Below are 19,136 nucleotides of genomic sequence, written 5' to 3'. Positions count from 1 at the left end.
AACAAAATCTGAACACCCATTCAACAACGAGTCCAACCATACCGAAATAATTCAATTTTCATCACCACTTGACCTTCCAATCCTCAAATTATAGTTTATAAAGTTTCACAAAGTTTCCCCAATTTTTCCAACCCAAAAAACTAATTAAATTGTTAAAACAATGATATATTCATGTATTTAACCAAATTCGAGTTAGAACCACTTACCTGAATTAACTTCTTGAAAATCCTTTCAAGAATCACCCAAATCCCAGGTTTGTAGCTCAAAATATGATAAATGGGTTCAAACCCTCGATTTTGATATTTTAATAGTCAGTCCATTGATTACACATCACGATCGCAGATAAATCCACGTGATTGCGAAGAACAAAATCCTTAGGGGCAAAAAACCCTTCTACGTGAATGCACCCTCAAGCTGGCGAACGCGGTGACCCAACTTTCACACCTACGCGATCGCGGACCTACTCACGCAACCGCGAAGAAAAATGCGTTTGAATCCCAAACCTCACTTACCATCTTAGTGAACGCGTTCATATACCCGCGTTCACGTAACACAGAATCTCAGAACTACGCGATCGCGTCTAACATATCGTGAACACATAGAAAAAGTGCCTAGCTTCCAAAAAGACTCTACGTGATCGCATCCCTCTTCTCGCTATAGCAAAAGAGGAAACCAGAAGCACAAATATCAGCAATCCAACAAAGTCCAAAATGAGTCTGAACTTGATTCGAATCACACCCGAGGCACCCGAGGCCCCATCAAAATATACCCACATATCCTAAAATATCATACGAACTTTCTCGAAACCTCAAATAACATCAAATAACACTAAAACCACAAATCGCACATCGATTCAAGCCTAATGAACTTATAAACTTCTAACTTCCAAAACTAATGCTGAAACATACCAAACCAACTGCAATTAACTTCAAATTTTACACAGAAGTCATAATTGACAAAACGGATCTATTCCAACTTCCGAAACCAAAATCGGATCCCGACACCCACAAAGTTAGCTCTCGGTCAAACTTCTCAACTCTCCAAACTTCAACTTTTCTAACTTTCACCAATTCAAGTCAAAATGAGCTACGAACCTTCAAATCAATATCCGGACACACTCCTAAGTTCAAAATCACCATATAGAGCAATCGGAATCATCAAAACTCCATTCCAGAGTCATTTACACATAAGTCAATATCTGGTCAACTCTTTCAACTTAGGCTTCCAACCTTGGGACTACAGGTCCCAATCCATTCTGAAACATCTCCGGAACCAAACCAACTATTCCAGCAAGTCACATATCAACAATTGAGCATAGAATAAGCAATAAATAGGGGAACAGGGCTACAATACACAAAACGACTGGTTGGGTCGTTACATGGACCCATTTTTACTTGTTTAGGACCACAAATCTAAAAATCTTTACTTTTTCTTGAACTTTGTACCTAGTCAAACAGGTTCACATAAATTAGAACGGAGGAAGTATAAACTCATATTTCTATGTTTATCCAATTAAGTAAATCATCAAATACTAATTACCATACTTGTGTTCTATTCACCACCAAACATCCTTAGACATGTTTAAACATTAACTTATTGACTATTGATATAATGATGATTGACGAACATATGTAGAGTGATTTTATGAATAAGATTTTTAATCTATTGATTTAATGATAATTAAATCAATAATAAAATTCTAAGAATAATGATACCGAGTGAAACGTCCTAAACGAAAATTATAGAGGAATAATTTAATAAATATAAGTTTGTGAAAAAGAAAAATTCATCATGAACAATTATTTGAATGTTCTCAAAAATATTATATTTATTATTATAAAAGCATGAATACAATGTCGGTTTACAAAAATAACCTTATAATATTAAGCATAATAAGTCATAATAAAAGGACATAACCGGAATTCTAGATATTAGCCTTATAATCTTATTAGTTTTAGGACATAATACTACACGTTTGGAATCCTACATGATTACCTTTAGGAATCCTATAAGTATAATTACTTTCGGACTGTCTAATTCATATAAAATTGAACAAGTAAATATCTTTAGTCATGTAATCCTATTACTTTTAGGATATACTTCATAAAAATTCTTATTACCAATTTAGTTTGATAATGTATTATAATGTCCCATTACTAATTCAATTTGAGAATATATTATACTGTCCAAATCCATTTAGAAAAATGAGAGCATGTATTATTATAAAAGCATAAATACAATATTAATATATCAAAATAGCCCTAAAATATTAAACGAAAGAACTCATAGGGAAAGGACATAACTGCAACAACCTATTTTTTGGACTACAATACCTTCTATGCTAATTTTTAATATTTAAGATTTTAAAATTAATAAAATTTTATCTATTATATTCTTATTAAAAATATGTATGAAGGTTTAATAAAACCAATTTCATAAGAATCCTCTGTATTGGCAATACATTACCACTACATAATGTCCAATACGAAGAAAAAATAAAAGTAATACTAAATGAAATACATAAAGAGTTGAAATTGAGAAAAACAAATATCCCCACGAAAATATATTTTTATATTATATTTTAACTATTTTTCTACTCAAATAATATTTTATTATCAATTTTTCATGTAATATTGAAAATACTCAATTATTAAACAACAACTAAGAAAATATTTAAGAATATAAATGTGTGAGAAAGAGAAAAAATGGTTGGTAAGAGTCAGTACCACTAATGATTCTACAAACATAAAGATCTAAAAGTGAAATATCATATCAATCTTTTACTCTTTGAAAAATATTTTTTGGTGGATAAAATTATAATTAAGATTAAATATTCAAAACAAGAGATGAACTAATATTAAGATCTGAATCAACATAGAATAAATTATTTCTTATGTTAAAATTAAATAATTAAATTTTTTAATTAATTATTTAACAAGAGAATCCAATTCAATTATTTTTTAAAATTATCATATGAGTAAAATTCTTATTCAAGTTAAAAAAATCTTAGGGTACATAAATGTATTCCATAAAAAGATCATTAGAATACAAAGTAAAAAAGGTTAGTATATTATTAAGAATCAAAATGCTATACAAGTGTCTGAGGAAGCACAATCAAAGCTAAATCCTAAACAAGAGCAAGTTTTCAAGACTATATTATAAAAAATCGACTATAGTATAACGAGATTATTCTTTGTAGATGCCTCCGGCGGAATCGAAATAATATTTCTATGTCATGCATTACTTGCAAATATCATATCAAAGGGCATCACATTGTTAGCAATAATAGCAAGTGGTGTACCAACAACGATTTTATTGTGAGACCAACCACTTTAGATTTGATATACCTCTTCAAACAACTTAAATAACCATCACAAATATATCGAAATAATTGCCCGAAGTTCTAGAGACATATTGGATATTAATGAACCGTTTGGTGACAAATTAATGGTTTGTGAGGTGATTTTAGTCAAGTACTTCCAGTAGTTCCAAAATCGACAAAAGTAGAGACTGTAAAAGCTAGCTTGCCAAAGTTATACTTCTGGCCTCAAAAGAAAAAGATTCAACTGATAAGAAATATAAAGTAAGAACAGATCCAGTATTCAGTATTTTCTTGCTTCGTGTCGGAAACGAAGAAGAGCATCCAAATGATTTGGTTCTTCCCGAACACTTGGTTATCAATCTCATTGGTAATAGTAGTGCATTTAATAAGAGAAATATTTCTATCATTAGATTAAAACGTAATTTGTGCAAATGACATGATAGAATTAAAAAGATATCTTAACTAGCAGAAATTAATATGTTGATCACCTAAATAAAAGATTGATTGCAAAATTTTAAAGTAAAAACAAATTGTTTTTCAGTTTTTGACTCAGTAGAAAATGATACCAATAATTACTACCAAGAAGAATACTTAAGTACTTTAATACCAAATGGCCTTCTACCATACGTGTTTGTTGTCAAGTTTCTTATTTCTTACGAATGTTAGTGTCACCGTATATATAATATACTAAGTTCAAATTGATCTTCCATTGTATATAGGTTAATTTTAAAGAAATATATGCATGTCATGCTACTGAAAAACTTAAATACGCCAAATAGCTTATGTAATAGCACACATATGGTATATAGAAGTTTTGACAACAACGTCATACATGCAAAAATTATGATACTGGTTAATATGCTTCTAAGTATATTCTTATCCCTAAATTCAACTTTCGTCTTTCCGAAACTAAGGAATATCCTTTTAAATTTGAGTGAAAATAAGTTTTAGCATGTTTATGTTTTGCAAATATAATGTCACGACACAAAATACCTTAAAGGCCGTGATGGGGCCCAACGTCGCCATCAGGCATGCCAACGGTGAATTATCGACTTAATTACTCATTTTAAAAATTTTGAAATCGTAAATCCCATTAAATAAATAAAATAAACATCGGGTACTCGTAGGAACCAGTGAATTCTCATTATAAATTTTCGTATAAAATATGAATTATAAGGTAAAATGATAAGAATGACGTGAACTACAATAATGAAAACCCAGTAAGAACCTTCAAAATCCGGTGTCACAAGTGCATGAGCATCTACCAAAAAATATAATAAAATACAGCATCTGTCTGGAATACAAGCTAGACAGGAGAATGTAAATAACTTTGATGGAGACTCTATATGCTGCGGATTGTAACATGGAATGCAGCTCACCATAAAGTCCCCGCAATAGCCGCGCCTCTTCGCCCTAAAGACCACCGGGAATACATACATACATATATATATATATATATATATATATATATATATATATATATATATATATATATATATATATATATATATATATATACCTGCACAAAAAGTGCAGCAAATGTAGTATGAGTACGTAAATCAAGGCATACCCAGTAAGTATCTAGCCAAACCCCAGAGAAGTAGTGACGAGGGATCGACATTGACACTTACTAGTGGTCTAATAAATCAAGTACAACCGAAAGTAAACAAGTGTGAGGCATGGTAAAGACAGTGTAAACAAAGTTAAGCACCTGGTATGATCCTCCTCTGAACAATAAACGCAAGCCCTCAATTATCGATCACCTCCTCAACCGGAATATATGTGGAAAATGGTCCCCACCAGATAGATAGTCGCAACTCAAATCAGGAAAACTCACGGATACGATGGCTTTTGTCAAATATTACGCACGACGTTGATGAGGCGAAGGACCTGATCCCATAAGAGTATTTATAAAAATGTCGAGGTGTACGACCCAATCCCAAAATAATGTGTGCATTGCCGAGGGTCGAACGACACGAACCATAGATGCATCTATTATACTACCAAGGAGAATGGCCTGCTCCCATGAGAATATGATACTTTAACGGGTCCTTGACCCCACTCACGAAGATATGTGTGAGTTATGAAATGTAAAGAAGCTTTTCAATGAAAACGCACAACGCGCGAGAATTTCGTTAGGGAAAACACAAATTATTCTGCGGATTATCAAGTAGCCCGTCACCTCATACAATAGTGAGCCCATCACCCTATACAAGTCTGGTCTCAAGTTGAAATGCGAAATAAAGGAATTAAACGAGCAAAGATTACTCAAATAGTACAATTATAGCATGGCGTGCACCTAAGTCTACCCGGACATAATCAGGAATTCTAGCATACGCACGGACACCCGTCACCTCATACGTGCGTAGCTCCCACAACATGTAGCACATAAGAATATAACACCTACAGGGTACATTCCCCCTCACAGGGTAAGACATGAGACTTACCTCGCTCTGAAGTTCCATAACCGGCTCCAATGCCTCTCCAATTCTTCAATTCAAAGCCAAATGACCCGAATATAGTCAAACAATGTGCAAATCAATCAAAATATACTCCAATACTTATAACTAATCAATTTATAGCAATTCCCAACTCTGTTCGAAAAGTCAATAAAGTGAACCCTCGGTCCACGTGCCCGAATTTCGAAACTTTTCGAAGATAAACTTTACCCATAACATTACGAACTCGAATAAATGATTTACTCCTAATTCCATTTCCAAAATCGTGGTTAAAATCCAAAAATACCAATTTCTAGGTTTTCTCTTGAAATCCCACAATTTCCATATAAAACTCAGGTATTTAACTCATAATAGGTGAAAATTACTTACATTGCAATAGATGATGAAAATCTCCCCTTGAAGCTCTCCAAAAATCGTTCAAACCAAGAGAGAATGAAAGAAAATGGGCCAAATCCCGTATAAATCAAGTTTGCCCATGCCCGTCCTTCTTCGCGATCGCGGGAGAATCTTCTTGATCGCGAAGGCTAAAAATTCACTGCCTCCAAAATTCCTCTACGTGTTCGCGACCAAATGGCCGTTTTCGCGAAGCCTTCTGACCCCTGCCCTTCGCGTTCGCAGGCCACGAGCCACGTTTGCGAAGGCTTAACGCCTGGCAGGCCCCAGCTCCCCTTCCTCTTCGCATTCACGACCACCAAGTCGCGTTCGCGTAGTCTACTCCAGCCTCTGCTCCGCGTTCGCAATGGGCAAATTCCAGCAGCCCCAAAATCCTTGGCGAACCTGTGAACCCCTTCGCGTTTGTGAAGAACAAAACTAGACACCAGCAACAGTAAATCATCCAAACTTGGTCCGAAACCACCCCGAATCACACTGAGGCCCACGGGACCCGGTCTAATCACACCAACAAGTCCAAATACCTTGATAAAACTTATCCAAAGGCTCTAAAAGCCACAAATAACATCAAAATCTTTCTTACAACTTCCAACTTATAAACTTCGACGAACGCATCCGAATCATATAAAAATATTCCGGAATGCCGCTAAACTTTAAGTACAAGTCATAAATCATGATACGAAACTATTCCAAGACTCGGAATCACAAACGGACATCGATAACATCATAATCCACTTCAAACTAAACTTATGAAATTCTAAAACCTTTAAATGCCAACTTTCCACTACAAATGCTGAAATGCTCCCGGCGGTCTGATACATAACCCGAACATACGCCCAAGTCCGAAATCATCATACTAACATATTGGAAGCTTCAAATCCCGATTCCGAGGTCATTTACTAAAAATTCCAACCTCAGTCAATTTTTCCAACTTAAAGCTTCAGAATTTAGAATTTTCCATCCAAATCAACTACGAACTTCTCAAAATTTAGTTCCGACTAAGCGTACAATTTAGAATACATGAAGTGAAACTACTTAAAGCCTCAAACCTCCGAACAACACGCTGGAGCTCAAAACGACCGGTCGTGTCGTTACATTCTCCCCCACTTAAATATACGTTCATCCTCGAACATGCTAAGAACTGCTCCGGAGTTGCCCCAAAATCACTGTTTAACACCTTGTGCTCCTACTCGTGCCACCACAACCCAGTTGAGCACATTAGCTCGAGCCAGACTGAAGATCCTCCCTTTTATTTAGTCAATAAGCCTTAGAACCAAATTTTAACCTCTGAATTCTTGTACAAGACCTGATTTTAACATACGAACACTGTATCAATCACTACACACCGCACCAAAAGATGATCATACACTTTTACTGAATTCACACCATGCACCACATGATTCACATGCCCATAATAACATCCTCCGACCATAATAGCCACAATTTCATGAATCTGATGCCCGCAATACGCCTCATAACACATGTAAGCCCTGCCCCAATTCTTACAATACTTCCATGATGAACGAGATGTGTAACAACTCATAACCACCTGGCAAATCGATATATCATGGAGTCTCTCCTCCTGACAAGAACTATTACCTCATTCTGAACTGAATAACGATATTTTCCCTTTAACATATCCTACTTGAATCTGATCGCACAGATCTCAGGTCCAATAACCTCATCTCACCTAGTACAAGCTGTTTGGGCAATAAGCCATCTCAAACACTGACCAAGATCTCATATGACGCCATCAATACGCCGGCAAGCTACAACCCGAATATGACATATGAGGGAGAATGAACTCTGGAAGAAGAACTACCCGGCACGCATAACGAATAAAATGGCTGAAGAAATGCTATGAACCTATTTCAGAGAATGAGAAACAAATACACAAAAAATAAGTATGGGGAATTGTACTCAGCGTCTCACTGTTACGGCGGGTAACCCGATCCACACATGATACAGTTGCGGCGTGCAACCCGATCCAAACAACATACTCGTGGCTGCGTGCCAGCTGATCCACTCATAACAATCAATAAGGAAATATTTATCGAGCCATAATGCTCATACCTACGGAATGCCCGAATATCGACCACAAGTATGCCAAGTGCATAATACAACCTTGGGGAGACGGGTAGTGCCATACGCTACAAAAACCCAAGCACGACTAAGGTGCAATATATGATCTGTATCTCGAGAGCCATCCTGCTCATATAACACCACACACTACACGAGATCACAACACACGTACGAATAATCAAACCATCTCACAACTAACTTGGCAAAATATAGTATTACCTGGAATACCTGACAACGTGAATAACGCCCAACACTCGAGGACTCCACCAAAAGCAGTACTATGCTGAATGAACAAATCTGATATGATGTAAATCTACTAGCGAACCTCAAGCCTATTATGCTTATCCGATACTAGGCTAATAACCTTCTAAGGATCCATAATAACCCTATTCATGACACACACGAGCAGTCGTCCAATCCGGAACAAACTCCCATATTCCACAACAAAAGAAATGGAGTTCCTTTCAGGCGTAAACTCTCACATTAGCAATAGTACCAGAATCTCCATACTTGGTTTAAATCCTTAACAATCAAGTGACTAACATGTCACACTTATACAAAATTCCCCGTGGGACACACTCCCATGACCTTCAGCACCAGGTAGCATAGTCTGCATATCCACGCCTCCAACCATACAAATTTGATAGTGCAAAAAAGAATCTGCAAATTAATACACAATGCCTCTTCCACAGAACACCATTCTCAGGCGACACTGAGATAATGACAGCTTACTCTGAACACCTAAATTCTCCCCTGCCCATCTGAGCTCGTAAAATTCTTATCAGCACCGAGCCGCAACCTTGATCCTCAACTTCTAATTCCCATGCCGCTCACTGCACCCATTATGCCGCTATGCTAGAGTATAAGAATTCACCATAACACTTGAACTACTAGTAGAATAAACACCCCATTGGCTAGAAACCTTTCACTTAACTTATTTCAGAAGAACCATCGCAACACGCAACTGAATTCTCATAATCGCAGAAAATATAAACCTCCAGTCGTGATCTAAACCGTCATAACTCCTCTGGAATATATTTACACATAACAAGGCCATTTGAATCAAATACCTCCCAAATCAATCAAATTATGGTGGTTGTCAAGCCCGCACGTGCAACCACAAACCACCTGTATAACTTAACACGCGGAAGGAACTGATCATTGATGGTAGACTATAATTTCATATCTTAGTCGCTTATTGCACTCTAATTTACTGCACTTTAATTGAGTTTGAGCTTTAATCACTAGTGTTTTGCACTTATTGTGTGTTTTATGCCTTGTAGGAGGATTCCGAGCTGTGTAGATGTTATAGAATGAATTCAAGTGATTTGGAGCTTTGAATTCTGAGTAAAATCCCAAGGGATTAAGTTGGGATTGTGTTCGGGGGTAGAAAATCACATCTGAATATCAAAAACGCAAGAAATATCCGGACTCCGACAAAAAAACACTAGCGCGGCGCGTGGGGCGGCAAGTGGTGCGCCGCACCTGTGTAAATTCCTACTGCATGATAGATTTTAACTCTCTGGATTTCCACACTAATTCCCCGCATAGAGCGTCTCCCCATGCGATGCACCTGTGCAATATTTACAAAGTATTTGTCCTATTTCGCGCAAGAGAAGGTGTTTTCGTCTAGGCCCGACCCTACTTGGTATAAATACATGGAAAACGTTATTTTTGGGACTTTTGACACATCTAAGACCTAAGAAGACTAAGGAGTAGGTGGATAAGCGAAAGTACAAGTAATTCATCATTCAATCCTCATTCAAGACAAGAGTTTGGATCGATTTATGTTTTTCTTTATATTTGTGATGAATTACTCCATATGTATGGAGTAGTTTTATTTAGGAATTGAAGAATTTGGTTTATTGATATTTGTTGTGGATGTTAACTCTAGTTTTTATGTATTGAATCATTTTGGGTGTTTTAATTATTGCATCTATATTCACATGTTCATGTAATCGAGAGAGGCATAACTTGTGATGTTTTTGCATTATCTTGTTGGTTGAGTTCATTAATTCTCCTTAGTAATCGAAAGAGGCTAGTTGAATTATTTATTAAACCTAGTTAGGAGGATAAGTGAAAGAGGTTCTCCTAAAGACCAGTCCGCTACGAATTCTTGCATATCTTCACCAAGCTTATATTGGTTCATATTGTGAAGTTGAGACTTAATCGAGAGGGGAGTTTCTACTAAATGTTTGAGCTAATAATTGAGTGAATTCGAGAGACTCACTTGAACATTAGAAGTGAATTAACTAGAGTTAAATCCCAACAAATTATCTTGCACCTATCCAATCAACCCCTATTTTCTCACATTGATATCTTCGTTGCTTACTTTTGTTCGATTGTCATTAGTCAATTATCGCTAAATTCTTACTCCCTCTGTTCTAATTTATGTGAACCTGTTTGACTGGGCAAGGAGTTTAATAAAAAGATGAAGACTTTTTGAAATTGTTTTTTTAATCAAGTCAAAAAGGTGCCCAGAGTATTTGTGTGGTTATAAAAGCTTCTCATTAAGGGTAGAATTGTAAGTTTAAGCTAAATTATTTCCAAATTTAGAAATGGGTCATTCTTTTTGGAACGGACCAAAAAGAAAATAGGTTCACATAAACTGGAATGGAGGTAGTAGTTAATTTTAGCTTTAATTCACAAAATTCTCAACTATTGATCATCTTGGATAGCAATCTAGCTACAAACTATAATAATACTGTTTAAACCCAATCCATGTGGATACGATATTATATTATACTATATTTGACTAGCGAGCATATTTAAGTGTATGTTTTAAGCTCGTCAATCATTGCCACAATCATGTTGATTCAAACCATTACTAACCGACCCCACTTTTTCCAGTTTATTCTTGACTTGCCTTAGAAATAATAATAGCTCCATTCGAAAACATACAAAACTCAACAACACTCATCGCGAGTGACCCAATTCACGAGACCACATCATATCGATATCCACAAACCATCTCATTCGCTCTCACGCATACAATAGCATCTCCAACTGGTACACCCATTCTAAAAGACCTTATGTGAACCCAAAACTACTTCTCCCATTCCCCCAATACTATCTCGCAGACTCGATGATAACATAGGAAACTCCCCAAGTATTCTTCACACTCTACTATAAAATCCCGACTTGCTCATGACTCGTGAGACCTATGTGAACCTAGAGCTCTGATACCAAGTTGTCACGACCCAAAATCCCCTAAAGACCATGATGGTGCCCAACGTCACCGTCAGGAAAGCCAATGGTGAATTATCGACTTAATTACTCATTTTAAAAATTCTAAAATCGCAGATCCCATTAAATAAATAAAATAAACATCGGGTACTCGTAGGAGCCCGTGAATTCTCTTTATAAATTTTTGTATAAAGTATGAATTACAAAGTAAAATGATAATAATTACGTGAACTACAATAACGAAAACCAAGTAGGAACCCCCAAAACCCGGTGTCACAAGTGCGTGAGCATCTACCAAGAAATATAATAAAATACAATATCTGTGTGGAATACTGTTAGACATGAGAATGTAAATAACTCTGATGGAGACTCTGTATGCTGCGGATCCTAACATGGAATGCATCTCGCCATAAAGTCCCAATACCAGTGACTCTGCGCCCAAAAGACCACCGCAAATATACGTGTGAGTTATGAAATGTAAAGAAGCTTTTCAATGAAAACACACAACGCGCAAGAATTTCGTAGGGGGAAACACAAATTATTCTGCGTATTATCAAGTAGATCATCACCTCATACAATAGCGAGTCCATCACCCTATGCAAGTCTGGTCTCAAGTCGAAACGCGAAATAAAGGAATTAAACGAGCAAAGATAAATCAAATAGTATAATTATAGCATGGCGTGCACCTAAGTCTACCCGGACATAATCAGGAATTCTAGCATACGCACGAACACGCGTCACCTCATACGTGCATAGCTCGCACAACATTTAGCACATAAGAATATAATATCTACGGGGTAAATTTCCCCTCACAGGGTTAGACAGGAGACCTACCTCACTGCGAAGTTCCAAAACCGACTCAAATGCCCCTCCAATTCTTCAATTCAAAGCCAAACGATCCGAAACTAGTCAACCAATGTGCAAATCAATCAAAGTATACTCCAATGCTTATAATTAATCAATTTATAGCAATTCCCAACTTTGCTCGAAAAGTCAATAAAGTCAACCTTAGAGCCCACGTACCTGGATTTCGAAAATATTCGAAGATAAACTTTACCCATAACATTACGAACTCAAATATATGATTTACTCCTAATTCCATTTCCAAAATTGTGGTTAAAATACAAAAATACCAATTTCTAGGTTTTCTCTTGAAATCCCACAATTTCCATAAATATTCATGTATAAATCCATGTATAACTCATGTATTTAACTCACAATAGGTTGGAATTAGTTACTTGGCAATAGATGGAGAAAATTGTCCCTTGAAGCTCTCCAAATATCGCCCAAACCAAGAGAGAATGAAAGAAAATTTGCCAAATCCCGTATAAATCAAGTCTGCCCAGGCCCGTCCTTCTTCGCGATCGTGGGAGAATCTTCGCGATCGTGAAGGCTAAAAGTTCACTGCCTCTAAAATTCCTCTACGTATTCATGACCAAAGGGCCACGTTCGCGAAGACTTCTGACCCCTGCACTTCGCGTTCGCATGCCACGAGCCGCGTTCGCGAAGGCTTAACATCTAGCAGGCCCCAGCTCCCCTTCCTCTTCGCGTTCACGACCACCAAGTGGCGTTCGCGTAGGCTATTCCAGCCTCTGATCCGCATTCGCAATGGGCAAATTCCAGAAGCCCCAAAATCCTTCTTCGCGAACGCGTGAATCCCTTCGCGTTCGCGAAGAACAAAACCAGACACCAGCAACCATCAATAGTATATCATCTAAACTTGGTCTGAAACAACCCCGAATCACACTCGAGGCCCCCCGGAACCCCGTCCAATCACACAAACAAGTCCCAATACCTTGTACAAACTTATCCAAAGGCTCGAAACACCACAAATAACATCAAAATCATGATACGACGATCAAAATCTTTCTTTCAACTTCGGACTTCCAAACTCCGACGAATGCGTCCGAATCATATCAAAACATTTTGGAATGACGCCAAACTTTACGTGCAAGTCATAAATCACGATATGAACCTATTCCAAGGCTCCGAATCCCAAATGGACATTGATAACATCATAATCCACTTCAAACCAAACTTATGAAATTCTAAGACCTTCAAATGCTAACTTTCCACAACAAGCATTGAAATGCTCCCGGGCCGTCTGATACTTAACCCGAACATTCGTATAAGTCCGAAATCATCATAAGAACCTATTGGAACCTTCAAATCTCAATTCCTAGGTCGTTTACTCAAAAGTCTAACCTCAGTCAACTCTTCCAACTTAAAGCTTCCGAATTTAGAATTTTCCATCTGAATCAACTCCGAACGTCCCAAAATTTAGTTCCGACTACGCGTAGAAGTCATAAATCACTGAATGACACGCTAGAGCTCAAAACGACCGGTCCGGTCATTACATATAATAAACAAAGTATAAAGTCAAACATCATAAATATTGGACTATATTTACCGCAATGTGTTTTCTTGCACGAACAACTGTATGTTTCACTTTCAAGAGGAATATCAAGGTCGACAACAAGAGTTTTGGTTAAGGCAGAGCAACCTACGTATTAGGAGGAAACATACATAAAATAATATTGTCCACAAAGAAGTGTTAGTTAAGATACCATCACATTAAATACTTTTAAACTATAATATATAATTGTCACGACCCAAAATCCTACCACATGCGTCATGATGGCACTTAGTCTCTAAGACTAGGTAAGCCGATTACAATAACAACTCAAGCCACTTTTTTATTTTTGAATTAGAAACATAGTTTAATACAAGTGTCGAAACCAAAAGTGAAAGTAAGCCTTTGCGGCAACAATTATAACAACCTCCCAATACTGGTAATATAGAGTCACGAACTCTAAGTGAATACATGAAATGATCTCAAGAATAAAAATGCAACACTATTCGAATAAGACAATACAATAAAAATGAAAAGACTCCAAGGGACTGCGACGACCAAGCAGCTCTACCTTGAACCCTAGCTATCAATAAGTTAACTCTGTCCGAGTATGATATCTCCAATACATGGCTCTGCACAAAAATGTATAAAAGTGTAGTATGAGTACACCATAGTCGGTACCCAGTAAGGATCAAGACTAACTTCGGTGGAGTAGTGACGAGGTTTAGTCAAGACACTCACTAGTCAAATAACTTGTGCAATATAACAGTATACAACTTATAATGGAAAGTAGGAATCAGCAAATAGTAACAAGTTCAACATGTGCATATAGGCAGCAACGCAATGAGAAATACCGGGAAAACATCATTTAAACCAGTTAAGGAACACCAATGACAACCAACTAATCAATCCTTTCTAATACCGTTTTGAAAACAAAATAATCTATGGTATCACATCTCGAAATCACAAATTACGGATCTCAACCCACTATCATATTCTCACGGTAACTCGTGCCCATCTCCCAATCACAACCGCACGAAAAACTCACGTGTCAATAACATAATTATCATATATTTATGGCATCTCATGCCCACATCTCATATCACAACCCACACACACAATTCACGTGCCAATAACATAATCCGCGCGGCATAGTATTTCAACATGGTTCAGATAATTATCTAGCTTCATACTCGTGAGCTAGTATAAGTAGTATGCTATAGTGTATGCATGTGCAAGTGTACTATTGTAGCCCAAATCAACAAGAAATATCAAGGATATCAATTAGCTCACCGAAAACACAAGTCAAGTTACACAAATTGTAAAATAAACACAAGGAGAATCACAACATCATCACATATCATCCTTAACATTGCCACCATTATCTCTCCTATAGCCACCCGTATCACTCCGCCCAGACATTATCAATAACCATCCTTATCTCTCCTGTAGCCATGCGTATCACTCTGTATAATAGCCACCCTTATATTTTTGCCCTCACAATATCATTAGCCACAATTTCTCTCATATAGCCACATGTATCACTCCGTGTAATAGACACCCTTATCGCGCTGCCCTGACAATATTACAATACATATAACAACAGTGGAATGCCACCCTTATGCCCCGCATAATATCAACAGTGAAATGCCACCCTTATACTCTACATGAGTACAACCCAAATCACACAACAACACAACATAATCAACTTGTATAACAATTGCCCGTAGGCCACAACCTTTCCAAAGGTTCAACGATATTAAATAATTTTACAGCAGATAGCCCATGGCTCAACACAACGTATATAAAAATCGCAATATCAACAACATGAATGGAAAAGTAACTCAGCAAGGAACAACATCTTCTTTAAATCACAATTTCGGAAAAATAGATTAATGCCTCGTTATAACTTCAATTTCAATTTATTGATTAAGAATAAACTCAATGGTGCAAGTGTCTCCACAAAAAGGCAACTCGGCAATAAAAGAATTCACAAAATTGTTAAAGTAGTAATAATTCCAAATAAGCATATAGGAGCAACTCGGCAAGTAAAGAATGCGACATGGCAAATAAAGGATTTAACAAGTGCTAACAATTTCCAATTTAATGAATAAGGGTGTCTAAGAATTTTAACCGATAGAATTTGCACATATAATCCTGAGAATATACTCGTCACCTCGCATACACATCATTCACATTACACAAAATTTCATATATGACTCAATGCCTAAGGGGTAATTCCTCCATACAAGGTTAGGCAAGATACTTCCCTTTATGAAGTTAGGCCGATACTCCAAAATGGCCTTCTCGCGTGAAACAACCTCCGGACAGCTCAAATCTAGTCAAAATAGTTTCATAACATCATTAAAATTCATCAAAAATAATTTCGGATAATAAAACCTTGACTTTTAAGTTTACATTAAAAATTCAACCCGGGGCTTGCATCTCAGAACTTGATAGAATTTTCACGAATTCCGAACACCCATTCTGACACGAGTTCAACCATACCAAAATTATCAAATTCCGATAACGAATTGCCCTCCAAATCTTCATTTTTAGTTTTTGAAAGATTTTACGAATTTCTCAATTTCTTCCATTTGATTCAATAATAATGGATGAAAATAACCGTAGAATCATGATATATAATTACTTTTGGATAGAATACTTACCCATGTCAAACTCGTGAAAAACTCCTCCAGAATCGCCCAAAACCGAGCACCAAAAATCCAACAATGAAGAAAATGACCAAACCCCCGAATATATGTTCTGTCCAATATTTTCGCATTTTACGGATTGTATTTGAGCGCCTGCGAGCTCGCTTTTGCAAGAAAAATCTTGCACATGCGGCCTTCACTCAGCTGCCCAGGTTTCGCACCTGCGGTGTCGCTTCTGCGAGCCAAGAAGCGCACCTGCGAAGACCTCCACTTCTGCGCCTTAATTTTCTGCTTCTGCGATCACGCAGGTGCGGGAAATACTTCGCACCTACGACCTCTGCCCTGCTCCTTCCCAACCACTTTTGCGACCAGTTCTCGCTTATGCAACTGCCAACACTTTTAGCAAGAATGAATTTAAAGCAGTTTTAGTAGTAAAAGTTTGCATAACTGGGATAGAAAAACCAAAATATAATACGGAATTCCCAACTATCGGGGTGTCATAGAGTACATGAGCATCTATGCATCACAAGTCTGGAAAACATTGTCTATAATAGTCTGAGACCAAATATAGTAATCAAGAAGATAAGGAAGAAGAGACAAGGTCTGCGAAACACCGGCAGCTACTCAAAGTCTCCGTATAATCAACTGTGCGAAGAAATCAACACTCACTGTGTTCGGGAACACCTGGATCTGCACACGAAGTGCAGGGTATAGTATGAGTACAACCAACTCAGCAAGTAACAATACTCAATAAAGAATTGAAAGTAGTGACGAGCTTCACAGCTGAGTCCAATTACAGTAATTTCCAACATAACAAGGTAGGCATGCTTTCAAGTTCAACATTTAAGGCTAAAATAGTAATTTCATATTATGCTCAACTGAAACATAAGATAATATCTCTCAGAAATTTTCAAAACAGTGATATATGACAGTTGAAGTGTAACAATAATGAAATCAAATGCATCCTCTTAGGACCACAGTCACTCAGCCTTTCCACTAGCTCAGCACTTGCACTCAGTAGGTACTTGCACTTACTAGGGGTGTGTACAGACTCCGAAGGGGCTCCTACAGCCCAAGCGCTATAATTCGCACGGACAACTCACGTGCTGCACGGACAACTCACGTGAGTATAATATCTGGATTCGCACGGATAACTCACATGCTCCACGGATAACTCACGTGCTATAGTGTAATATATGGATCCCCACGGACAACTCACGTATTGCACGGACAACTCACGTGCTATAGTATAATATCTTGATCCGTACGGACAACTCATGTGCTATAGTATAATATCTCACAATCAGACCCTCGGCCTCACTCAACCATAAATCTCTCTACTCTGTCGGGCTCTCAATAATCATGAAAATCAGCCCAAACAACAATGATATGATGCATCAATAATGGACAATAGAGACTGAGATAAAATAAACAAGTAAACTCTGACTGAGTACAAAACAACAATTTAGCATATAGTTCAACATGTACACGATCTTTGTGGGTCCCTACAGTGCCAACACATAATCTAAACATGATGTGTGGTTCAATTTCTCTACTACATGGAGAATGTACTGGTAACAATAGATTATTCAACTACACGGTTCCATGAAATTTGACCAAGTCACAATTCATACGGTGCATGCCCACACGCCCTTCACCTAGCATGTGTGTCACCTCAAAAACCGATCACATAACACATAATCCTGGGTGTCATACCCTCTGGACCAAATTTAGAACTGTTACTTATCTCAAATCGTGTAATTCTTTATTCTACTATGCCTTTACCTCGCGAATCGGCCTCCAAACGCCCCGAATCGAGTCACAAAAAATTCGATTCAGTCAGTACAAACTATAGGAATTAATTCCATATGAAAATACTAATTTTTCAATAAAATCTAAAATTGCACTCAAAAATCGCCTGTGGGGCCCACGTCTCAGAACCCGACAAAAGTTATAAAATATGAACACCCAATCAACCACAAGTACAACCATACAAATTTTACCAAATTCCGACATCAACTCGACCCTCAAATCTTCAAGTCAAACCAAGAGGGTTTTCTAAATTTTCCAACTTAATTCACCAATTAAATGTTAAAAACAACCATGGATTCCGGTAATTTGACCAATATAGTCACGACCCAAAATCCCATCGCATGCGTCGTGATGGCACTTAGTCTCTAAGACTATGTAAGCCACTATAACAACAATTCAAGCCATTTTTTTTAAACATATAATTTAATACATGTGTCAAAACCAACACCGAAAATATTCAAACAAACTCCCAAGACTAGTAATACTGAGTCACGAACTCTAAATGGATATATGAAATGATCTCAAGGATCGAATATAGAATATTGTTCGAATAATAATTAACAATACAATAAAATGGAAAGACTCCAAGGGACTGCGATGACCAAGCAGCTCTACCTTGAATCCTTGCGATCAACCCACTAACTCTGCCCGAGTCTAATATCTCCAATATCTAGCTCTGTACAAAAATGTGCAGAAGTATAGTATAGGCTCACCTTAGACCCCACACCACTTATAATATACCTCGTATACTTATTATCATATCCAATTGATATCCATCATATTAATAGTCCTCGTCTGCACATAAAATAATATAATTAGCGCACATCAACTTTCTTAATAGCGCTTAAATACTTCTAAATTTACCGGGGTGTTACATT

This window comes from Nicotiana tomentosiformis, chromosome 12, assembly GCF_000390325.3.
Source record: "Nicotiana tomentosiformis chromosome 12, ASM39032v3, whole genome shotgun sequence".
NCBI lineage: Eukaryota > Viridiplantae > Streptophyta > Magnoliopsida > Solanales > Solanaceae > Nicotiana > Nicotiana tomentosiformis.
The sequence above is the reverse complement of the archived record's forward strand: the minus strand, read 5'-3'. Positions refer to the sequence as shown.